Genomic DNA, 23,246 nt, shown 5'->3' on the forward strand with positions numbered 1-23,246 from the left:
TGTCCAAGGCAAGAAACTGTGAAGGCAAGCTGCGAACGAGAGGGGTGACATCTGTACAGTTTTCACTCCCGAGAATGTGGATGACTGAGCGTAACTGGTCTGCCATTCAATGTCCCTCTAATTCTGAACAGCTCATGACATATTGATAAAGTTACCTGATTCTTCAAATACCCATTTTTCAGATGGTTCTTTTGTCATTCTGGGAGACTATTTTCATGAAATGGCTCTGTCACATTCAAGACCCCTGTAGCTCTCTCAGCCAAGAAGGATGAGAGTGCTACAGGACTATTGATGACTCAGTTTCTTACAATTCCCCATCGGTGCAATGTCCCCCTCTCCAAGTGTCATGGAGTGCTCAGGTTTAATTAGTGCCTTGGTTTAATTAACCAAGAGATAAATATTTGATATGAGTACCTTTGAAGATTTCTTGCAATTACTCTGTCTTGGAGAACCTGCGTGTCATTTGCCAAATTCACCTTCTTCAGAGGATGCTGGCTAGCTGTCAGTGTCTACAATGGAGGAAAGCATAAGCGTCCTCAGTTGCTTTTTATCAGTGATTTATCTTTCAGATGCTGCCCTTTCACAGTTCAAAGGAGGACATCATTAGGAATAATATTCTCCAAATTTCACCCAGACTGATTTTCTTACAATCACTCGCAAGAGACTTCGAAGCATTGTGGGTAATGCGCTCCTTTTGTAGCAGTTTCCATTAGACTCTCTTTTCATCAAGGGAAAGACTTTCCGTTAGATTCATTTCATATTATTCTTTGACTGGATATCATAAAATCACTAAAGAAGAGTTTCTTTGTCAAAGTTTACAAAGTATTCCAAGTTTAAAAGTTGAGTGACGTCTAATTTCAGGTTATGAGACCTATTTTAAAGGAAAAGGTGCTGAATCATAAAATATTCTGAAGGTGCTGCCAGCTATTATCCGATGAGTAGCAAAGTAAGCACTTTCAAGTGGTGAAGTTTGTTTCTATTCTGCATTTACGAAAGTTGAAAAATAAGTGACTAAAATCAACTTAGATACTTTGAATAAGAGGAAACACCCATTTTAATGCATTAAGTATCTTTTGAAGCAATCTTGCTGCCATGAATAGCACAGCACATTTTAACATATACATATTACATATAAATATGGATATGATATGTAAGATAGGAGAGGAAATGTAAGAGAGAGAGATATATATATTATAAGGAAATATAAGATATATGAAATATAAGAATAGGAAAATGACACACACTATTTAGCAACTCAAATTCCCTTTATATGTAAAAAACATTTCTCTTGCCGTGTAAATATTAAAGCATTTCATTTGGAGCTTTCTTAGCTCTTCACTGGTGAATACAACTGTATGTTGGTATACATAGAGGGGAAGCTCAAAGGCAATGGGTGTAGATTAATTCGCTCAATACAACAGACCTCGAATCTCTCCTTGTTCTGAATTGGCCCTGGTGATTCCGGGTAAACGTGGGCAGTCCCTGGACCTTCTCTCTGTTCGGAAAACTTCCCTCTTGCAGCGAGCTTGCTGCAGCCCGGCCTCGCTGGAGCTGGCCGCCTTGGAGCTGGCCTGTTGCTGCAAGACTTTCCTCCCACACCACCCTTATCATGGCTCTTGCCATTCCCGACAGGAGCTCAGCTCCTCCACCCCTTTCGGCCGCCCTCTGTCATCTGGCACACCCAGCCCAGTCAGCCTTTGGCCACTGCCCTGTGCTTCCATTCTGGGAGTTGGTGAGTTTTTACATTCTCTGTTTCCATGTCTCTGAGAGCATTACAAATTATATAAGCATCATGCAGATGTCCACTTCTTCAATGTGTTCCGAGAGGACATATAAATGTTTACGTTTAGGATTAGGCACGGTACCTCGTGATCTCCTGAAGAAAAGTTAACGTTTGAACGTGACGCTGTAAGTATCTGGTTGTGGTCATGCTGGCATAGCCTAATGTCAAAATAGCAACACCCTTTCTGCAATTATTGTGAATCTACTACTGGGAGCAGCAGACCCTGGAATTCGATGCCTGAATTCCAGGCGACAGTTTTCATTGGCTAGGTGACCTTGAGTGAGTTACTTAATTTCTCTAAGCCTCAGTATCCTCCTCTGAAAAATGAGGATTAAACATAGTATCTGCCTCATAGGGTTGACGTGAGGATTACATGTGAGCATCCATGTAAAAAATTTAGAAGAGTATGTGGCACATTACAAGCGTTCAATAAACACTGGCAACCATTATCACTTGTGTTGAATCTTTTTTAGCTGGTAATAAAGATACCACTTCCCTTGCAGGGGTAACTTGCAATCAGAAGACATTTTCATGGAATAAGACCAGAGCTTTCATAAAGTTTATCAACGAAGACTTTGATTTGTCATCATTAAAACAATAATGTGTGGGAGAATAATATAATAATTTAATTGCCATAGGCTATTAAAGAGAGAACAGAAGCAGCCTAAATACTCGCTTGATATGTGTATGCACGTGAGTCAACCATTTCCTGCTGTGCTGTCTGAAGTTTTATTTGCCAGAACAGAGTAAGGCCACAGGATGACTGAGCCACCACAGTGCTCAGTTCCATGGTCAACACCCCAGTGGGATCCTTTCTTCCTTTACATGTGCTAACTTGCAACAATTCATTATAAATAGGCATAGTACTGAATACGCCATAGATATTTTTTATTAAAATGTTTCTTTCCTACTTTTTTTTTTTACAATTTCATTAATGAACACTTGGTTAAAGTGAATTGATTCTTTAGTTTCAGCAAAACAGTATGATCTGGCAAACAGAATTAATATTATTAATTTTAAACTAATATTTCCAGTCTAATCTATAGAATATTATTGGTTTTGTTTATATTTAATTAGCAACTTACTGTGGATTTTCAGTGATATAAATATAACTTTATTATCGTGGATTTATAGTTATATAAATATAATTAAATTAATTCGTAACCAGTTTTTCGGGGGGTGCTTATTTCAGTAACATTTTAGTACATAATAATGTAAATCCGTACTGGGGATCCACAGTCCATTACTTAGCTTGACAAATGCTTCTGGGCAGCCCCCATCAGCCTGATCTCCTCAGGGTCCTAGCCATGAGACCCTCTCCATGCTTCCATTTCTACTAGAAAAATCCACCTTTCTTCCCTCCACATATTAAAATTCTAAGCACCCCTCTGGGATCAGCTGAAATTCCATTTCCTGACAACCTCAATTTTCATAGATATCTCTCAGCAGAACTCCTACAACACTTAAAATCTGTGCCACACAATGTAGCATCTAGTTATATAGTCTCCACTGTTGCTGCTGCCGCCTACATGGGTGATGGTCTCATCTCTCCAGCCAGGTTTTAAGATTCCTAAGTGTGAGGATTGTATCTCAAGCTTGGTCTACATTTTATATGCTAATCATAACGCGGTCCTTGGTAACTACCATGCACTAGTTGAGCATCGCTGTATAGTCAGGATCTGAGTCACATATTGATCTTTGATTTGTTGTGGAGTTCATTCAAGTTTCGGTCAAAAACATCTAATCCGAGACCCTGAACAATTCCTGAAGAAAGAACAAATTGTCAGCCCACAGTCCTGAAGTTGGGCCACACAAACATGCATGGAGCAGCGAAGCATTGGCCTAGCCCTGGTCATTTTGACCTCTTCTTTTCTTAAGCCAGACTTATGATACGTCTTTTTCTTAAGTCAGATCTATGCAGCGACTCAGCATAAGACTGAGTTGCGTGTGTGTGTGTGTGTGTGTGTATGTACAGAGTGAGAGCTCATGAGTCTCAGTTTCTCTGTCTTAAAATAAAAGGATAAGATTGGAAGACTTCCAAAATCTCTTCCTGTTTTAAAATTCTACAAAATGTTGGCATGTATGCCCATTAATTTGACATGAACATCCACAAATAGGTGTGGGTGTGCACCAGAATTTCACCTGCTGATAATATGTTGGGAGGTTAAGCCTGATGGTTTAAGAGCTGTACTTGAAAAGTTTGGTTTGGCTCCTCTCTCCATACCAGCGTGTTATTGCACTTAGCACTTACGAATCCACGCTATAAAGTAAGTAGATGATTGAGCTGAACTCTCTTGGCTCTCTCAGTTGTTCAGAAACTGAGCTGCATTTCCTGGCTCTCAAGTTTCGTAAACTCATCAGATTTTGCTACAGAGAAATGCCATTAAAATAACAGTCCTCAGTGGAAAACACTAACACCATTCATAGTTAGTGAAATGCTGAACCAGTAACTGATATTTTTAAACCATGAATTGGAGGCATTTTTCTATACTGTACACATAGAGACATATACCCATTTAGATAGATGTGTAAGGGAAATGTTTATTTTTCTTAGGCAGTTGTCCTTCGATCATCTCCTGAAAGTGGCCTCAGTCCTGTTGCTGATGTGCATTCTGTCGCCGCTCCCTTCACCTTGGAAAGCAATAACGGGTTCCAAACTGCTTTCCCTAAGGAGTCGTTGGAAGGTCCAAAATATCCTCATTAGAAAACTTGTGCTGAAGCACACAAATCTTGCCATTGTAGATGGTGCACGCATGTGGGACTATTACTTCATGTACAATGACATGAGACCAGAAAACATGCAAACAGGAAGCCAAACCCAAGAGAGAGTTGGGGAACTTCCAGCTTTCTGTGGAGTACAGAAACGAAACAAAATTCAACAATATTCTGGACTCAGGTGTCTGGGAGACTGCACAGCTGCACGCTATCCACTCTTCAAACACTGCATAGGAGAGCACAGTGGCTCAGGCAGCACCCAGCCTGGAGTAAATCATTATGTCAGCAAAGCCAAAAAGATTGTGAAGTTGTAGCACTTGCTTATGCAGCCAAGACTTTAAATGGCTTGAGTAACCTACAAGCGGAATGGCCAGCACCATATATGGAAGTTCAGTATATTCTTCATCCTTTAATTGTGCTAATGGGAATTCCCCCAAATATATCTTGTTCCTTCTTTAAATCATAAACTTTCCCATGATGCAAGCTCATCTTATTCTAAAGTATATATCTGGTGATTATTTTGTATAACTGAGATAGTAACTATTCCTTTTTGGGACTCCTCATTTTTCTTTTTTTTTATGGCGGAAGCATTTTAGCAAAAATAGAAAGCTTTTTCATCATTTCAAAAGCCAAAGATAATTTCTGAAGTTTGGGGAATTTTGAAGTAAGCCATCAGAAGCCAGATGGAATTCAGATTATAACCAAATACTATCTTTCTGATGAGTGATAAAACTCTTTATATTTAGAGGTGGAAAAAAGCTTCTTAAATCTGTTTTTAAATGCGTTGATACAGTTTACAAACCAGAAAGAAATATTAAACCACTTCGTGAGACTAGCCATGAAGTCTGCGGCCAGGCCCCTTTTGTAAGAAGTGGTATTTGCTCTGAAGTGTTCAGGTGGGGCAAGAGCTCAGAAATCCAGGAAATCCGATCGAAGCTTTGCCATAGAAGATTACGTGCTGAGTGTAGAAAGGGTGAACGGGTATAAGAAACCTAAGGTTATCAAATAATCAGACCTCAAAGACTTAAAACGTCACAGCTTCCTGTCTGCCAATCAGATTGTTTTCTATTCATTCTAAATCTTAAAATTCCTCTAGTTGTCATCTTTCAAAACTTTAAAAATGCTACTCACCTCTCCTTTCCAATTACACACCATTCAAACATATGGGAAGAACTCCTCGCTCACACTGAAAGGAGGAAATAGTTGTAGGCTAAGTAATGGCTGGGTAGGAAATAACCTCCTTTGCTTTCGTCTTAGAAATGACCTCCTTTACTCTAGTCTCTGAGGGGTCCCCCAATTCAAGGGAAGGCAAAAACTCCTAAGGAAAGGGCTGCTTCCTGCTGAAGAGTATAAATTCTTTATGAATCTGTGTTCTTTATTCATAAGCATTCTACTAGCCCACAGATCTTTTTTCTAGTCTCTGCTCATTTCTGAAGGCTCAGAGGAAGTACGAATTTCTCTTTTTGAGGGTATACACCGTAATTGGCAAGACTGCCCTAGACATGGCCTTCCTGTTGAAAAGTTAATGGGAAAACAATCCACTCAACAGCAGAAGATGCGGATGAAGGCTCAGGGCCCAGTGAGCCCAGATCCTAGCATTTCTTAGAGGCACTGAGCATAACAGGGAGAGGCCAGTCTCTATGTCTCTCCTCAATGTTTCCAAGAAAAATCTGGCAATTTTATACTTTCTAAAAATCTATTTTTATTTTTACTTAATGCTGCAGTCTAACCTCTTACTGACATCACAACCCAACATTACCCTAACTAACTCAATCTTCTATAAACTTGTACCTTTCTTGTTTTATGGTATTCTATAAATTTCTCAATTCCAAAATTCCAGTTGCTCAAGCCTAAAACAAATACGATAGACATTTCCTTTTCTTTCATTCCCTTCATTCACCCCAAGTTGAGAATGTTCCACGGTCTAAATATCTCTGGAATCCATGCCCTATTGTCCACCTACACGACTCAGGCCCTCAGCATTGTCTACTACAACTTGTATACTATGCGAGTCTTTTAATTGGCCTCCCAGTGTGTAGTATTGTCATCCCTTAGGCCTTTGCCCAAACCACCCTCCATACCAGATAGTAGATGATCTGTATAAAATCTTCCTAAAACATAAAGCACATCTACTCTATGCCTTCTCAATCCCAAGCAAAGTCCTTCCTTGTCTCTCCATTGATTAAAGAGTAATCCTGAAAGTGCCAGACCTGGTGAGTTAAGGAGCTTGTGCTACCTGCTTCCATGATGGAAATGGGTTTGCTACAAACAAACAAAGTCTACTGAACCAAACAATGTCTTAGTGATGTAATTGACTTACACTTCAGTCCAAGCTTCCATATTGATGTGAACCTATAAAATAAACTTTTTTCGGATCTTGAGCTGGTCCATGCACCCGTTTGGGTTTCACTAGAGTAACAGATCCAAATGTCTCAGCAGAAGCACCAGAATATCTGTGATTGGGCCCCTGACTAAATGTCTAGCCTCCCTAGATTCAACACTCTAGCACCAGTTGAAAACAGTTCCCATCCCCAGAATTTCTCACATTTTCTCTCTCCAATGCTCTTTCCCTCTGGAATGTCCTCCCACACCTCCTGCTGATCCTTTAAAAGGCACACAATCAACACCCTTTCTGTGACAGTTCCTTTGACTTTCCCTAGGAGAGGATCACCCTGGCCTCCATTCTGTCACTTCTGTTTTCGCACGTACACTGTTAAGAAAATTATCTGCTGTTTTGGTCTGTTTCCTTAGAGTGTGAACTCTTCTAAGGCACGATAATAATCTTATTCATCTTTGTATCACTAGTGCTTAGCATAGTATGCAATACATAGTAGATGCTCAATAAATGAACAGAACCAAAGATGAAAAAAAACAGAGAGAAATGGAAAAGCCCTAAAATTGACTGGAACATTGCTATTTTCAGACATTGTGCCAGACATTTTACATATATTATTTCCTTTTAGTCCTTTCAACAATACTCTCCTTGGGGTAAGAAGTATTGGTCTTATTTTACAGATGTGAAACCAGAGGCTAAAAATCTTAAAGAACTTGCTGCTGGTCATATGACCAGGTAATGGTAAAACCCAGCCTCAGAATTTTCTACTGTGATTGAGTAGGCCTTTGAGGCTAATGTTGAGATTATGTGGCTGATCTTTGTAATTGAATTAGCTAGAGTATAGAATTTAGTGTTGACAGATCATTTTTAAATTTAGGGGTAAAAACAGCTAGAATCCGGTCTCATTTTCAACTTTAATTATGGCCTTAGAATTCCTTAGAAGCCACAGAGAATTTTAAGTAGAAATGTCATTTAAAGGAAATCTTAAAAATAGACATAATTTTATAATGTTTTCCATGTTTATTGAATAAATAATGAACAAATAGCTCTACTGCATTCTGAAATTTGATATGAAATCTTTTCACTTGGGTCATTTTGGATGTTACACTATCATGTAAAATACTGAACACTAGATAGATATAACAAATGTAAGAGTGCAGGATAATTAAATATATGTATTTACATATTGTACATATTTAAATACATATATTTAATTATCCTAAACTCTTCCATATATGTGTGTATATATACACACCTGTATATATACACACACATACACAGGTATACATACACACTGTACATGGTTTTCACATCTGTTTATCTAAAGATAAAAACAACCAAGCTCAGTGTGTTAATCAGGGCACTTAACGGCATTAAATGTAAGAGGGCTTTCTTTTCTACACTATTGTCAATTTATATTTCTTAGTTTCCTTACTTGAAATAAAGACAGTAATTTTCTACATCTCGTAGCGCAGCAAGTTATAACCATGGTTTTATAAATGCAAATTGTACAACTACCCAAAATAGAACTTTATATTGGTGGCTTATTCAATTAGTAAATCCTACTTTCCACGTGTTCAGCAATTGTATCTTTCTTAGTGTTATTCTAGAGTTTTAAATTCACCTTTCTTGAAAGACAATTTCTCAAAGCAACGAGCATCATCGCTGAGAAAAATACTGCTAACTCAGCATTCTTTACACAAACGTTGTTTAATAACAGAGCTTTGGGTTTCGCCTGTGCTTAAGAAGTTAGTGTCCATGTTCCTTTAACATTTACAGTCTTCAGCTGTGCAGTGAAAAACTTACAATTCACATATCCACTATAGTTACCGGGTTTTGCAGAGTTTACAGAAGCCAGCGCAAGTTTCAAGCCTGCACTGAAAGATGGGATTTATTTCATAGTGTGAAAAGAAACTTCCAACAGTTACATTTGCCTGAAATTATGAGCACGGGAAGCAGAGAAATTGAAGACCAAAGTTGTGGCATCAGTTTCTCACTGCCTAACAAGCCAGGTGAATAACCAGAGCTCCACTCCCGGGTGAGCGGATGTGTGTGTGGGTGTACAACAGTCAGACAGGACTAGGATGCAGTGAAAGTGGCCCATTTCGGCACCTCTCCTGGGTGCTATTTTGCCAAGTGAATTATCAACAGAAACCTCTTTCCTCTCCTATTATTTTTAGGAGGAACCCCATTGGGTGGAGGACTTTGGCCAGAAACACACTTTCCATCACCTAAGATTCTGAATGAGGGAAACGATTCTAATGAATAACTAATATGAAACGGACAAGGGCAGTAAGGAAAGTTTGCTTCCTTCCTTTTTAAAGCAAAAGCAGAGCATCGTACTTACAAAAGCCGCCTTCGAAATCTTCTCTAGAGAACAAGCTCTGGGAACTGGGAGCGTGCAGAGGAGCAGAGATAAGGTGGCAGCGGGACTTCCTTCCTCCTCCTGAGGGCGAGGGTCATTGTTCCTTATCTCCGCTGACCTCCGAGACGCGGGGGGCCAGGAAGGCCTGGCCTCTGACCCTCCCTGCCCTCCCTCTGGCCTCCGCGCCTCGGCTTGGGGTTTCCTATGTGCCGCTAAAGCCGCCCGGCCCGCCACCGCCACCGGCCCCGAAGATGCATTAGGGACTGTCTGCGAAGTGCTTGCAAGATGAAGCGGGTTATATAAGCCCGCGTATTATTATCATCACACACCCCCGTAGAACCAGGGCTGCCAGACAAACAAAAGGCAGTTCCAAGAAGAGGAGGAGCAGAGGCAGAAGTTACACCGGGGGTGAATTTCGGGACACTGCTGAACTGACTGGAAAAAAAAGGCAACTCAATATGTGCATGCAAACCTCGGCAAACAAACAGTGCGCTGCAGCTGGCCGGCCGGCGAGGGGAAGGCTGGGTGGGTGAGAGGGAGGCGGGGGCAGGACCGGCGGGAGGGCAGTCCGGGTTTCCAGGCCTGCGGCTCCAGCTCCCCCCTCCCCGAGCGCCCGGCACAGTAGCTGCCTGTGGCAGGATGGAGTGGATGAGGAAGATGTGGTATTTGGAAAGGCAGGCGTTCCAGAGACCAAGTGCTCAGTAAACACTGATGTTTCTGCGACTCGGACCAGGTGCTTCTCCTGCTTCTCTTTATTCCTGGTCTCTTGTTTTCCTAAGGATGATTTGTAGGGAGTTCCCTGTGCCAGGGCCGAACCCTCTATTTTAATCCTCTATTTTAAATCTCGCTGCTCTTTTCTCTGTGGGAGCCACGAACCGAGCCGGAGGGTTCTTTCCCAGAGATTGGGGTGGAGAAAGTTCTGATTCACCCTGAGCACGAAACCCGCTGCTGCCCTCCCTCCCGCACTTGCTACCTCCTATTTTCTTTAGGTGATTATTATCCTGCCCCGCTCCCGAAATGGCTCCCCAACATGTCAGGGCCTTCCTCATCCTGGCATTCGAAGCTTCCGTGTGTCTCCACACTCATTTCCCGCCTCCCATCTGGCCCTCACCTCACCTACCCACCACATTAGAATATGAATCACTCTCTAAAGTTGGCCTTTCAGTTCCCTCACTTCCTCTCCTTACTCACATCCTCCTCCTCCCCCTGGAATGTCCACACTTCCGTTCCCTTCAAAGTTCAGTTCAGATCCCATCTTCCCGACAAGCCTTCCCAAATTTCCCCCTTTCTCCCTATTGACTTGGCTTCTCTGTTGGAATGCATGTGTTATCTGGCTTCCTGGGTTTGGGACCTTGTGTGGTTCTCTGGGGTGGCCTGGGACCAGGGGCCTGGGTGAAGCAGCTGCTGAATGAGTGTTGGCCGATCTTACCTGGGTCATCAGTCTTGGAGTGAAAGGGCCTGTGGAACCTCCATGGGCTCAGCTGAAAGCCGCCATGTGGTGGCAAGGTGTTGATGTTGGAGCTGTGGCTTATGAGGCAATAGGCTTATGAGGGTTTGTGACGGCCTTTGCTTTTGTGTATGTGTGGAAATTTCCATAAATTAAAAAAAAAAAAAAAGGGCCAGCCCTGGTGACCTAGTGGTTAAGTTCAGTGCGCTCCACTGCAGCAGCCCGGGTTCGGTTCCCGGGTACTGAACTACATCACTGGTCTGTCAGTGGCCATGCTGTGGTGGTGGCTCACATACAAAAAGAGGAATATTGGCAGTGGATGTTAGCTCAGGGCGAATTTCCCTCAGCAAAAAACAAAAAGAGAAAGCTTTATAAAACGTGGAGAGGAGAGTCTAAACTTTACTTGAGTCTGCGTCCATTAGGGCCTAAAGTTCATGAGGATAACAGGAATGCTGGCATTCCTGAGCCTCTGCTACGGCACATTAGAGGGCCTATAAAATGGAGCTTACTTAACAGAATGCTGGGAAAATTCCCAAAAGGTGAGATATTCAGAACTCACAGACTTCTAGGATGCATTTTATGGAGGAACTCCTCCACTATTGAAAGAATGCAGGCTATCATAACAGCAGCTCAAAAATGAACAATGGCTCTCTGGTGAATTGTTTTATGATACACGGTGAAATACAGAACATGAGCCATCAGGTACTGAATTTCTTGTGGTTTAGTATTAGCATGTTCTTAATGACATTTCCCCTATTATTCTTTGGTGAAAGCAACGTGCTTTAAATTCCGTCTGTGGTGGTTGGATCAACCATGGTGTCATTTAAAAGACTTGGGGTGTGTCCACACAGTACACCGTCTCCACTGCATACAGAATGTTCAGTGAATTAGAAGAATTTTCCCACCTCCGTTAATTTGGAAGAATAAAAACCAATTCAGGTTCAAAAGAGCAACTTTAGCCTCAAGTTCTTGAGGTTTTTAGCTTCAGAAATGACAGAGGTCTCATTGTAATTTAGGGGTTCAAGTATAGGATCTTCCCTCATTTTGTTCTGCTCAAGTCAGAGCCATAACAGTTATTATAGCTACCTTTCCTGAGTCCCTACTAGGTTTCAGGCACTGGGTAGATGCTTTACATGCCTTCTCAACCTAGCAATTGTGCTAAAATAGAGCTCTTTTATCTTTACTTTACCGATGGGAAAACTGGTCATACAGCTTAGGAAGTGAAAGAACTAGGATTTGAACCTAAGTCTGTCTGACTGCGTAGTCTCTGATTTTTCCATTCTGCTGAAAATTGGAAGGAACCTTAGATAGTATCTCTTCTGCTGGTTTTCAAGCTGGGTTCCAAGAAGCCTTAGGCTTTCATGGAAGTGATTCGGGAATCTTGGGGGAGGGGTGGAGCAAATGTGGGGGCGGGGCAGGTCAATTGGGCTTAGGCTCCATTCATTGGATTCAAAAAGAGCTTCATTTCTATCTGTTTTATAGGGTGATTTTAGATTTTGTTTGAAACAAGGGTTTTACTAAAAAAAATATTTTAAAACACTTGATCTAGTTTAACTTCTTCATTAAGAAAGCACAGAACTTGGGGTCCGGAGAGATGAAGTGCCTCGCCTAAGACTTTATGACAGGTCCAACACTAACTGCAGATGTCCAAGCTCTGCTGAGTGTACTGGCCTCCCCGTGTCCTTTAACTCCTCACTTGTTAAGTCTCGGGGAAGGTGAGAGAGAGTCTGACCTGCTTGTGTTTCCTGACAGTATTCTTCTTAAAAAACGAAGGCAGGAATACCTTCACTTCAGCAAGCTAGACCGTTTTTTTGGCCCTTTGGCTATAAGTCTAAAGTTGGTCAACATTCACCTCATGACAAATTAAAATCAAATGAAGACTTAAATATGAGCTTTGTCTGGATGATTTAGGGCTCTCTTCATCTTTTCATTCCAATCCAAATGAGTAGCAAAGGTTACTTCTGCATGAATCATTTAGCTAATTATAAAGCTTTGGCTTGAGAGTACTCTTGCTAGAAAACTGCTTACGCCCCCATGTTTATCAACCCAGTCAAAAACAACTGTTTTCACAGGAGACACAATAGGTGTGACAGAAACATTACTCTTAGAAGGGTCAGGTATAGCCAAGAAAGTGAGCATCATATGATCTGACACAGTTTATATGGATGACCGGCTTGTAAGGCCTAAGATTTCACGTGCTCCCTTGATATCTCTGCCCAAAGGCCTGTGAGTTCTCCTGTCCCCTGCTTTGCCCCCTCTCCCACAGTGGGAAAGCCTCCCCACCTGGCTAGTTCTCCTCCAGCTGGACCAGCTGTACTCCACCAGGTCCTCAACCTGATGGGTTTCACTTCCCCGCCAGCCCACACAATCATAGACAAGCCAATCGTGTCCTCTCCTGGGAACCAGGGTACAACTCACCCTCTCATTACTACAAAGCCTGCCCCCACAGCCTCTTCTTGTTGACTCTGTTCCTGAATGCAACCTCTGAGTGGCCCTACGTGGCGTGTAGTGCCCTGCTCCCCTGGGGCTCTTGGTATACGTGAGCAATAAAGTGCTGTTTATCCCATGTGTCCAGTGTCAGATGTCCTGCGTGTGGTTATCCCAGAACCCTCGGGCAGGACTCCCTCCCTCACCAACAGGATGACCAGAAACTAATACTAATACTGAACGGAATTTTCAGAGAGCTAGTGCCAAATATCACATCCTTTGGAGTTTCGCTAAGTGTCAGGCTATTTGCAAATAGAAATGAATTTTAACTGAAATGGTGTCAGCCTGAACTGACCTTTATTAATTTCACAGCCCCTGAGCTTTCCCATCTGCTCTTTTTAATTTTTACTATTCTCACCTGGAGATTTTTGGGAGCAAGAGCATTGTTCTCTTTCCTGGGATGGCTTAACTGTAGCCCTGCCCCAAGGCAAAGGAATAAAATGATGACCCTTCCATTCCTGTCATTTAAATCTTTACTGACTGCATTCTTTCAGTAAATTGCAGGAGAAAGAATTTTTCTCATCTCCACAGACAAGAGATTATAATAAACAGATCTTTTTTTTTTTCCGTCTGAAACATCCCAATATTAATTTATTTCCAAATTCTCAGCCCTAGAAACAAAGCTCTAGATGTAATTTCTTTTCCTAGTCATGGGATTTACAGTAGGAAGGTCATGTTTGTACTAGATTTTGGTTTGAAATTAATCTTCTTTTCTCCTCAGCCTTTCTATAGAATCCAGGCACTTCATTATTTAGCCACTTCCAAATATGAAATGCTTGTCATTCTTGAACAACGATCTAATCTTCCCTTTATGGGTGGGGAAACCAAGCTGTGGAACTTACAGACCAGCGCCAGGACTAGGAGTATCTACTCCCGCTCTAAAGGTAGTGGCTACCCATTGAGCTGCTTTCCTCCACACATTCTTGGACTACAAAGTAAATTGTAAATTGTTTCATAAGCAGCATGTGTGGTATCTCCAACTGTTAGAAAGTATTAATTAAAAGCTCATTTGCATTCTGCCTTATAAGAGAAGCTTTATAGAGTAAATAAATATATTCAAACTCTCCAACCAACCTTAACACCGAGGCTGTGTTACGGTCGCTTCCCCTCTCTCCTGGACTGTGCCTCATTCTGATCAAAATATATTCTTAGTTCGGTTGAACAAGGGTTCATTTAAACCACATCTGGTGCTCATCAAACCTCTATTTTAGGAGTGGGGAATTCTTTTTCAGAGATAGAGTCTGTCTGGAAGGTCCATGGCAGCAAATAGTTCTCATTAAATTTCACAACATTTTACCAACATATATACAATACTTGCTTTTATGTGATTATAGAATCCAGCAAACCCTGCACCCCCACTTCAAAGGATTCCTCACTTGACTAATTCTAAAGAGTAAATTGATTTTCTCATCATTTGTTGTGTTTGACAATAGAAAGGCTGACGCAGCAACATTGCTAAAATGACAGCTCGTTTCTATTCAAGGGGAAGGAATTTGTGTTAATATTCTTAATGACTGGCATCTTTATGAGAAACGTGAAATCATTTATCCTTAGCAATAACCTGCCTAGGATTAAAAGGTACTTGGTACTTAGAACGGAAGTCATCTGTCAGGAAAAATTATTTAGACTGATGCAAATTAACGGAATAAATTGGCTTCCTAATTATGGTGTGTATATTCAAGTGTGTTAACATCAGTTGGAAATGAAGAAGAATTTGGAGGGGATCTTTCAAGAAGTGAACTGACATTCTGCTGGAGGAAGAGATAACACATTTATTTGATAAATTCCTTTCACATTTCCTAAGAATTTCTGGAAATGATTTAGGAAGCAAGGACACGTAAATCAAGGGAAAACATTAAGTAAGCGTGTATGTCTTTCTTCTTTACAACAGTAATAATGCCTTATGGAAAACCCTGAGCAGCGTGTTCATTGTGATGCCCTAGATCCTAAAGCACCCATAGTGTGGTTCCAACCCTCTCAGGGCTGGCTTGGTCAGGAGCCCGCTTCGGCCAGCCTTCAACAAGCAGTGTATGGACCAGTCCGCGTACTCCATAGGAGTCGTTCTGCTCTTAATAGGCATGGTGTTGCACACCAGTTAACAATTTCTTATTGGAATCTCAGTGTTCTCTTCCTCACCAGCTTCACAGCAAACATTCATTTAGCTTTTTATCAAAAAGCCTAGTAAATTGTGGGAAGAAGTCTCTTTACCTGCGTTGGAAATTAATTAGTCTGGGAAAAAAAGGTACAAATTACAGGAAAGGGTAGACTCCTCATGTAATTAATGACTGGGTTTCACTGTTTAGCATTTATATAGGACTTTCTTTTGAGAGACGACATTGGTTTTTAGAGACAAATTGATTTGGGTCCAAATCCCAGCTCTACAGGCATGCAGTTTTTTTGTCTAGTTCCTTTACTTATAAGCAGAAAGACTAGTATGGGAATAATGAAGTCTGACAGGGAACAGCAGCCCAGCGTGTGGTAGGTACTCGGTAGCATTCAGTTTCTCCTTCCTTTTCTGGGAGTCTTCTAGGGTGCTCCTGGCCTAAGCGCTCCATCATTATTATTTGCCCTGAGCGAGTAAAGAACATAGCCCTTTTTCCAGTGAGCATTAGCCAAGGGGTGACCCTGACAATGGTTGTCCAGGTTTCTGTCTTTAAATGTAGATATTAAATGATATAGAGGGAAAACAGTAGGGATGTCTTTAAAAAAAATGGTGATTGGGGCTGACCCGGTGGCACTGTGGTTAAGTTCGCGTGCTCCACTTCAGTGGCCTGGGGTTCGTGGGTTGGGATCCCGGGCACAGACCTACATACTGCTGATCAAGCCATGCTGTGGTGGCGTCCCACGTACAAAATAGAGGAAGATTGGCACAGATGTTAGCTCAGCGATGATCTTCCTCAAGTGAAAAAAGAGGAAGATTGGCAACGGGTGTTAGCTCAGGGCCAATCTTCCTCACCAAAACAAAAAAGATGGTGATTGATAATCATTAATAATAACCTGAATGTTATGGTTGTGACTTCAGCCCCAGGGACAAAGACTTATTAAGGGGATCAGGTACACTCAAGGTGTTGGAGTTGGGGTTAGGAATCCTAAGAAGGCTTTCACTAGAAAACAGTGGATTAAAGAGACATAGAAAAAAGGAGGAGGCAACAGCCAATAAATTTGGTATGTGCTGATTCCACTTGGTTCCCTCCAGTCTTTTTTGTGAACAGGTAAGGGAATAAATTGCAACTGCAAATCATATGATCAGAGAGCAGGAGCTGGGGCAAAGCACAGGAGTGCAGACTGGGCAGAGAAGATAAAGAGAAGGCAGGAGGTGTAGGCGACAGGGTCCTGGACACAGCCGACTGCAGAGGTTGCACACTCTGAGACGTGCTTGTAGAGGATGTGCTGAGACCCAGACAGGAAAAAGCCTGGTTCTGCAGAACCCACAAGTACCCGCGTCTGGGATTGGCAGGTGCATTAGTGAGAAGAACCAGAGGCTAAGAGCCAGAGCCTGAGGCAAGGGTGATGGACAGCAAAGGGAGTGATAACGGGCAGCGCCTGAAAGGAATGGCTGTAATGCTTTAAACTGGTGCCAAGCTGAGTAACCTGAGACCCGATGTGTGATTGACTTCCACGAATGCAGTTTTTAGCCTGAAATCCCCTTACATTGCAGTGAAGTTAAGCCGTGCACTTAAGGTGTCTGTGTGGTGGGCTAGTACAAAGGCCGTGTTACTAAAGAAGGAAGGAGATAGGCAAGTGTGGTACTCTCATGTCACCTAAGCATTCTTGTTGGGGGAAAAATATATAGAAATGAATATTATCAGAAACTCTGGAATGGTAAGAAACCACCAAAGGGATGGCTGGAAGCATGGGTAGGAAGAAGAGAGGTGGAAAAGCGTATCGTATGTACTTGGCCACGTATTTTGAGCTCACGTCTTCCTTGACGGGTCCCTTGCAGCATCATTGCTCAGCAGGGACCTGTGAGGGCGCCTTAGTGAGCCAGCTGTGTTCACCTCTTTTTATCCTAAGTGGTTACAGCAGAGGGCAAAATCATAAAGTCCAGCTGGAAGGGAGACTGAGCGTCACTTTTTGTCATACACACAAGAGATTAAATTCTAAAAGAGGTTATCCAGAAAACCAAAAGCCACATCTGTCAGATTATTGACAGAGCAGTTCAGCTTTCCAAAGATTGGCTTAAAAATTAAAAAAGAAACAAAACATGAAATTTGTTTTCTTCTTTCTTCTTTTTTTTTTGTGTGGCTTTAAACTGTGTGCTTTGCTGTAAAGCTGAGGTTTGGCAAATTGAACCAACTGAATTTTTAGGTCTTGTGTTTAAGTATTTAGATCATGACGTCTCTTTAATAGAGAGCTGCAAACATCATTCATTCATTTAACAAACATTCACTGAATGCTAATATGTGCCAGGGGCTGCTGGTGATGCAAATAAGACGTGGTACTTGCTTTTTCATACAGATGCTTTTCCAAACTTACAAACTATGTTCCTGGAAGGAATTTTCTCAGTTGCAGAATTTAAAAATTACTGAATATTTGGAAAAGAAATTGGTTAAAATATCAACTGAGCTGAAAGGAAACAAGGGAAAATGTGGAATAAGGAGTATATAATTAATGGTAGGGGGTCTGGAGTGGTCCATGTCTTGCCTGGGCCCCCATGTGTCCATCACCTCAGTCAAGTTGGTCAAGCTCTCAGACCCTGTTTCCTTGTTTGTGTGATAGAGACCATGAGAATTTTGTGTCATGGAGATGTTGAAAAAATTAAATTGAGTAATTATATAAAGCACTAGCTTGCACAGGACAGGTAGGTACTCAATAAATCTCAGCTGTTATTATATATAATATCAGTAAATAAAACATAGGCATCTTTCTCAGTCATTTTGTTTAGTTCTTTAAGAGAATTTTATTTTTTCTATTGCTAAATATAACACGATCCCTAGAAGTTTTAGATAGGGTCATTAGGGCCAATGAAAAAGCATTGGAATGTCAAGAGGATATACTGGAAAGAGTACTGGTTCTAGAATTTTAGGCTTGAGTGTCTGTCTGCAGAATATGACTGCCGTTTAGTAGCCATGAACAATAATGATATAAGTAACCTTCACAGCCTGTTTCTTAATCTGTAAAGTGGATCCAGTAATGCCTGTGATATCTACTTCATTCAAAGCATTTTGAGAATCAAATAAAACAGGGTCGTAAAAATGATTTGCAATAGATAATACCATATATAAATAAAAGTTATAGCTAAATAATAAATAATTCTGAGTTGTCACTGAGCTATGGTACTAATTATTGGTGACTGGCAAAAGGTGTGATTGTGGTTTATAAATACTTTAAGTGAAAATTAAAGTATTCAGTTTATACAGAAATTTGAGTTTTACAGTTTATACAGAAATAGAGTACAGATTTGGAGGAAGTGTGGAGAAACAGAAGACCTGCATTCTGGTTCTTCACTTCTCCTCGACTCATCTCTTTTAGCATATGCAAATGATTTTACTTCTCTGTATCTTTTCAAAAAATTTGTATTTGAAAACAATTATTAAGAAAACTGAAATGTGCTGGGGCCAGCCGCATGGCTGAGTGGTTAAGTTCATGAGCTCTGCTTCGGAGGCCCAGGGTTTTGCTGGTTCTAATCCTGGGCGCGGACATGGCACTGCCCATCAAGCCATGCTGAGGCAGCATCCCACACGCCACAACTAGAAGGACCCACAACTAAAAATATGCAACTATGTACCAGGGAGCTTTGGGAGAAAAAGGAAAAAATAAAATCTTTAAAAAACAAAAAAAACTGAAGTGTGGAGAGTTGAGCTAACTTACAGAAAAGTTGCAAGAGTAATGAAAAAAATGCTTGCATACAAAATTTACTCAGATTCATCTATTATTAGCAATTTGCCCCCATTCCTTTATCAATTGCTCTCCCTTTCTCTCTCTCTCTATGTAAATATATATATTTTTTTCCTTGAACTCGATGAGGGTAAGTTGCATATGTCATGGTCTTGTACCCCTAAATATTTTTCAGTGCATATTACCTAGGACTGTGGCTCTGTTTCTTCTTCTTTAGAGGGGGCACAGGTACGTGGTTGTGTGACATGCTCCACAGGGTTGTCAAAATCAAATGAATGTTTGAAAGCACTTTAGAAAGTATAAACTGTTATACAAATTAAGGGATGCGTATTCCATAACCTGGGAAAAATCAAATTATATGAAACCTTAGAGGACTTACAAATTGTAGTGGAGTACAGACTAAGAAAGTCCATTGTCCATGTATGTAACAAGCTGAAGACAAGAGCTAAGGGTCTCTGTGACGAGTGAGAGAAACGAGAAGGATGCTCTCCCTCTACGTGTCATGCCTTTTGAGTTATATTCCTCCTGCGAGGACTTGCATCTTTTTTTGGTGCTGTTTTTTACTTAACAGCCATTTTATGTGGTTTTTTTGGTGGAGATTATGAACATATTTGAGAAAAGGTCATAGAAATTCAAGGGCACTTGCTGCTCAATGGCAGAATAGAGCTGTAAAGAGTGTGGTAAGAGCTCAGCTTTATTTCTTCTGGTTCTCCTGTTGAGTAGTGAAAATGACCTTCTTCATTTTCATTATAGACAACAGCTGAGATACAAATAGAATACGAAATAGGAAAGCGTGTTTTACGTATGTGTTCAACGCATAGCCTTAGTTGAAAAAATTATGAACAAAATATTCTTATGGACCAAATAAATAATTGTTCATAGAATCTCTTTTCAGCATTCACTGAAATAAGGCTTAGCTTTATGACAAACAGGTAATTATTCCACCACACTATCGTCACACTCTCAACAGAATTCTCTCTTTCATCAGAAATTGTAATATTGGTAGGCCTGATTTCTTTATAATTCTAACCAGATTTGCAATCACCTTCTCCAGTGGATTGAAATATGACCAATAACTTAACAATGTAAATGAAAATACTATTTTTTCCTGTGACATATTTCTGTCATTGCTCTGAAAATCATAATGGATTCCTTTGGATACTTACAACAACAACAAAAAAGGAAATCTGGAACATGTTCTAAAAATAAAACTCTTTTTCAAAAAGTCAAAACCACAGTTAAATATTCTAAGTTAATCTTTTATTTTGAATTATTAAATTGTTATTCTTTATAGTACAAAATGAAAAATGTAAGTGAATGACTATGAAATAATTTATAATCCAGTAATGATTGATTTTATTTATTTTACAAATAAATCAGTTTTAAACATAAATTATATAGATATATAATGGTATGTACACTCACGTGATTTATTAAGCTATGGAGAATGTTGCTCTTAATCTTCTCTTGGGAAAATTCCAGTACCTGTGGAAGTATTTCAAATGTTTATTTCTCAATGAGGTGACATTAGTGAGGAACAGCTCTACTGTTCAAATGCAACATGTTTCCCTAATATTGAGAAAATGTGATATATTTTGAATTACTTAAAGTGGAGCAGTGAAGTGGGAGTTGGAAGACATGGCTTCTAACGCTGGTTACTCCACTCATTAGCCCTGTAGACTGGAGCTTGTCCTCTGGTGTGCAGAAATGGCGTATCTGCTTTGCATACTCAACTATTGCAAGTTCCAGTGATTTGGCTCAAGTGAAGATGTTTTGAAGGAATAATGATTAATACTGTCGTCATCATTTGGGTCACGTTCTTTTGGCATAGGTTAAAAAAATGCCTTTACAAAGAAGGTTCTCTATAATAAAACTACATACTTTCAGATCATGCATAGCAACAGTGCATGAGTATTTTCTTTAGAGTGGATTTTCTGCAAGGAATACACCTGAACAAGGAATATACCTTTTTCTGGTATTTTTTCCAGTCTCAAGAATTCTCTTCGGTACCTGATTATTCATCATAGCACTCAGCAAGAGGACCCACAGTCACAGAGAGAGCTGGGCTCATACCTTCACGTTCTTGCTAGGTCCTAATGTGCGATAGACACATGAACTCCCTTTAGTCCCGGTAGGGTTTCACTGACTTGCACTCTTTGATAAACTCTCTGGTAAGAATGAGTCTTGTGATTTTAGTCAGGTCTCTGAATATCCCCAGTCCTCAGTTTCCTCCGATGTAAAATGAGAGATTTTCCTTAGATAATCTTTAGGTATACCTCTAACATTCTGTGACTCTATGGTATCTTATATGCCTTTCCTGGAAAACCTATCCCGATTCTAAATTATTGAAGAAAGCTACAAGAAAGAAGATCCAGTAGCTTTGACAGAATGTGTGATAATTTCCTCTTTCTTCTAAGTAATTTACAGTCTCTCATCTCACTGGCTAATTGTCCTACAAATGAGAATGTGACTCTTAGCCAAAGAATTTTTACGATCAAATCCCCCTACAAACAAAAAACCACATCCAATAGGATTTACGATGGTGTTTACAGGGCATTTTAGTTTATGTTATGCCACAGATAGTAGATATATTCATTTAGGCGGGACAGGTCTATGTAATTGGCGCTATCTCTGAAATTCTGGTCTAGCCATAATTTTACAGGTCCTTAAAAGCAGGATTGTCACAATCTCCTCAGTTCAGCTCTCAAGAGAAATTAATTGATAACATAGAATCCTGAGTGGCTGGCATGTGAGTGACACCCAGCTATACAATTTCACATCTAATCAAGGAAGATGGGAATTCTCGTTGGCCTATTGTCTATTTGAATCTGTTTCTGGATGGACTCCAGCTGGCTCAAATGCAGCCCCGGAGAGTGATGTGGGCAGAAGATGGAAAAAAAATATAAGCCAGAGAAGCGGGGCATGAGGTAGTGCCTCCCACATTGTCAAAGGAACTGTCTGGTATAGCTGTGGATTTGCTGCTGGTTAGTTTTCTCAAATTTCTCAATGACAAAATTGCAATTTTCTGTCCCAGTTATCCTTCAAAACCTATGAAGAATAGAATAGCAATGGATGCAAAACTGTACCTAATTAACAGCTAAAATTATATGACATGATTTTAAGCGGTAGGAGAGAAACTATGAGAAGGAAATTATCAATGGTTGGAATGGTTAAGAAAGAAAGCTCCACAGAGGTAACGGGGGGGATTTTTCTTCAAAGATAGCTGAGATTTGGGCACCATGATGGGAGGGCAGCCGCAGCCCAGAAAACAGTATGAGCAAATGCTCAGCCGTAGAATTAAGCGATTTAAATTCAGGAGATGCTTGACCAGCTTCGTAAAGAGAAGAAAGTGCATGGGGAAGTGGGATGGTTATAGTGGAAAAGATTATGCAGGCCCTTACACGCTGGTATTTTATTTAGACTGGATGCTGTAGAGATTGGGAGATGGCTGTTTTAGAGTAACGGGATGACATGATGAAAACGGAAGATTCGTTTAACACTGCTGTGTCGAATGAGTGGGAGGGAGAGAGAGAGAAAGTATAGAGCTCACTTTAGAAGCATGAGGTGATGCAGAACTGGATGAAAGTCTTTCCCCTTTCTCCTTACCCTCCTTTTTAGTTTCAAGGAGAACGTTTTATTTATTTAGGCTTGTCTTAAGGGAAGAGCAGAGTTTGCCAGTAGAGGAGAATGATGTAATCTAGCTGAAGGAATGGCAGAATAAATGCAAAGAGGTGGTGGGTGGCATGCTCCCGAAAGATTAACCAATTTGTCCAATATAGTGCTATTAATGGCAGCCAAGTTCTAGAATCCAGGTTTCCAATTCTTTTCCACTGGACCACCCTGCCGCTTCTTCCTAATTATAACACTACTGCCATTATTCAGCAAATTTCCCTTCATTGCTAGTAACGTGTTAATTTATTACTTGCTCAGCGTGAAATATGATTTACCTGAAGCCAATGAGGCAGTCTAGTGGGGTATTCTAAGCTTCCAAAGGGTTTATGACAGTGGCAGAGGCAACTGTGGGAAAACCTACAATTCCACTTCTGAGATTACTGTCATGGTAGCTCAGAGGGGTAGATCAATGGATAGTGATTTTTGGAGCAAAATGGCTAATGAGAGTAACAGTTGTTATACATGAAGCATGTACCTTATTTTCTCTCTATTTTTTGTCCGTATTTTTGTGCCAAAAAAAATGTAACTCTCTGATTGAACATGTTTTGACCACGTTGATGTTCCTTTTTCTCCCCTTCCTCTCCACTTATTCACTTTTCTTTCC

The 23,246-nt window shown here is 40.7% G+C and overlaps 1 protein-coding gene across 34 annotated transcripts in view; it reads right to left on the reverse strand.

The window, feature by feature from the left end:
• SULF1 (sulfatase 1) overlaps positions 1-23,246 on the reverse strand; it is a 192,827-nt gene that overhangs the window by 141,846 nt on the left and 27,735 nt on the right. For 7 of the 34 annotated variants that reach the window (XM_014727975.3, XM_070221481.1, XM_005613074.4 and 4 more), the window contains exon 2: positions 20,396-20,455. The exons of 10 other annotated variants lie outside the window; for them this stretch is intronic. The gene's annotated coding sequence lies outside the window, so the exon portion shown is untranslated. Of the gene's footprint in view, positions 1-414; positions 510-9,180; positions 9,534-20,395; positions 20,456-23,246 lie in introns of those variants that run through there. 17 more of the 34 variants (XM_070221469.1, XM_070221489.1, XM_070221480.1 and 14 more) reach the window with 6 other exon arrangements.

This window comes from Equus caballus, chromosome 9, assembly GCF_041296265.1.
Source record: "Equus caballus isolate H_3958 breed thoroughbred chromosome 9, TB-T2T, whole genome shotgun sequence".
NCBI classification, from domain to species: domain Eukaryota; kingdom Metazoa; phylum Chordata; class Mammalia; order Perissodactyla; family Equidae; genus Equus; species Equus caballus.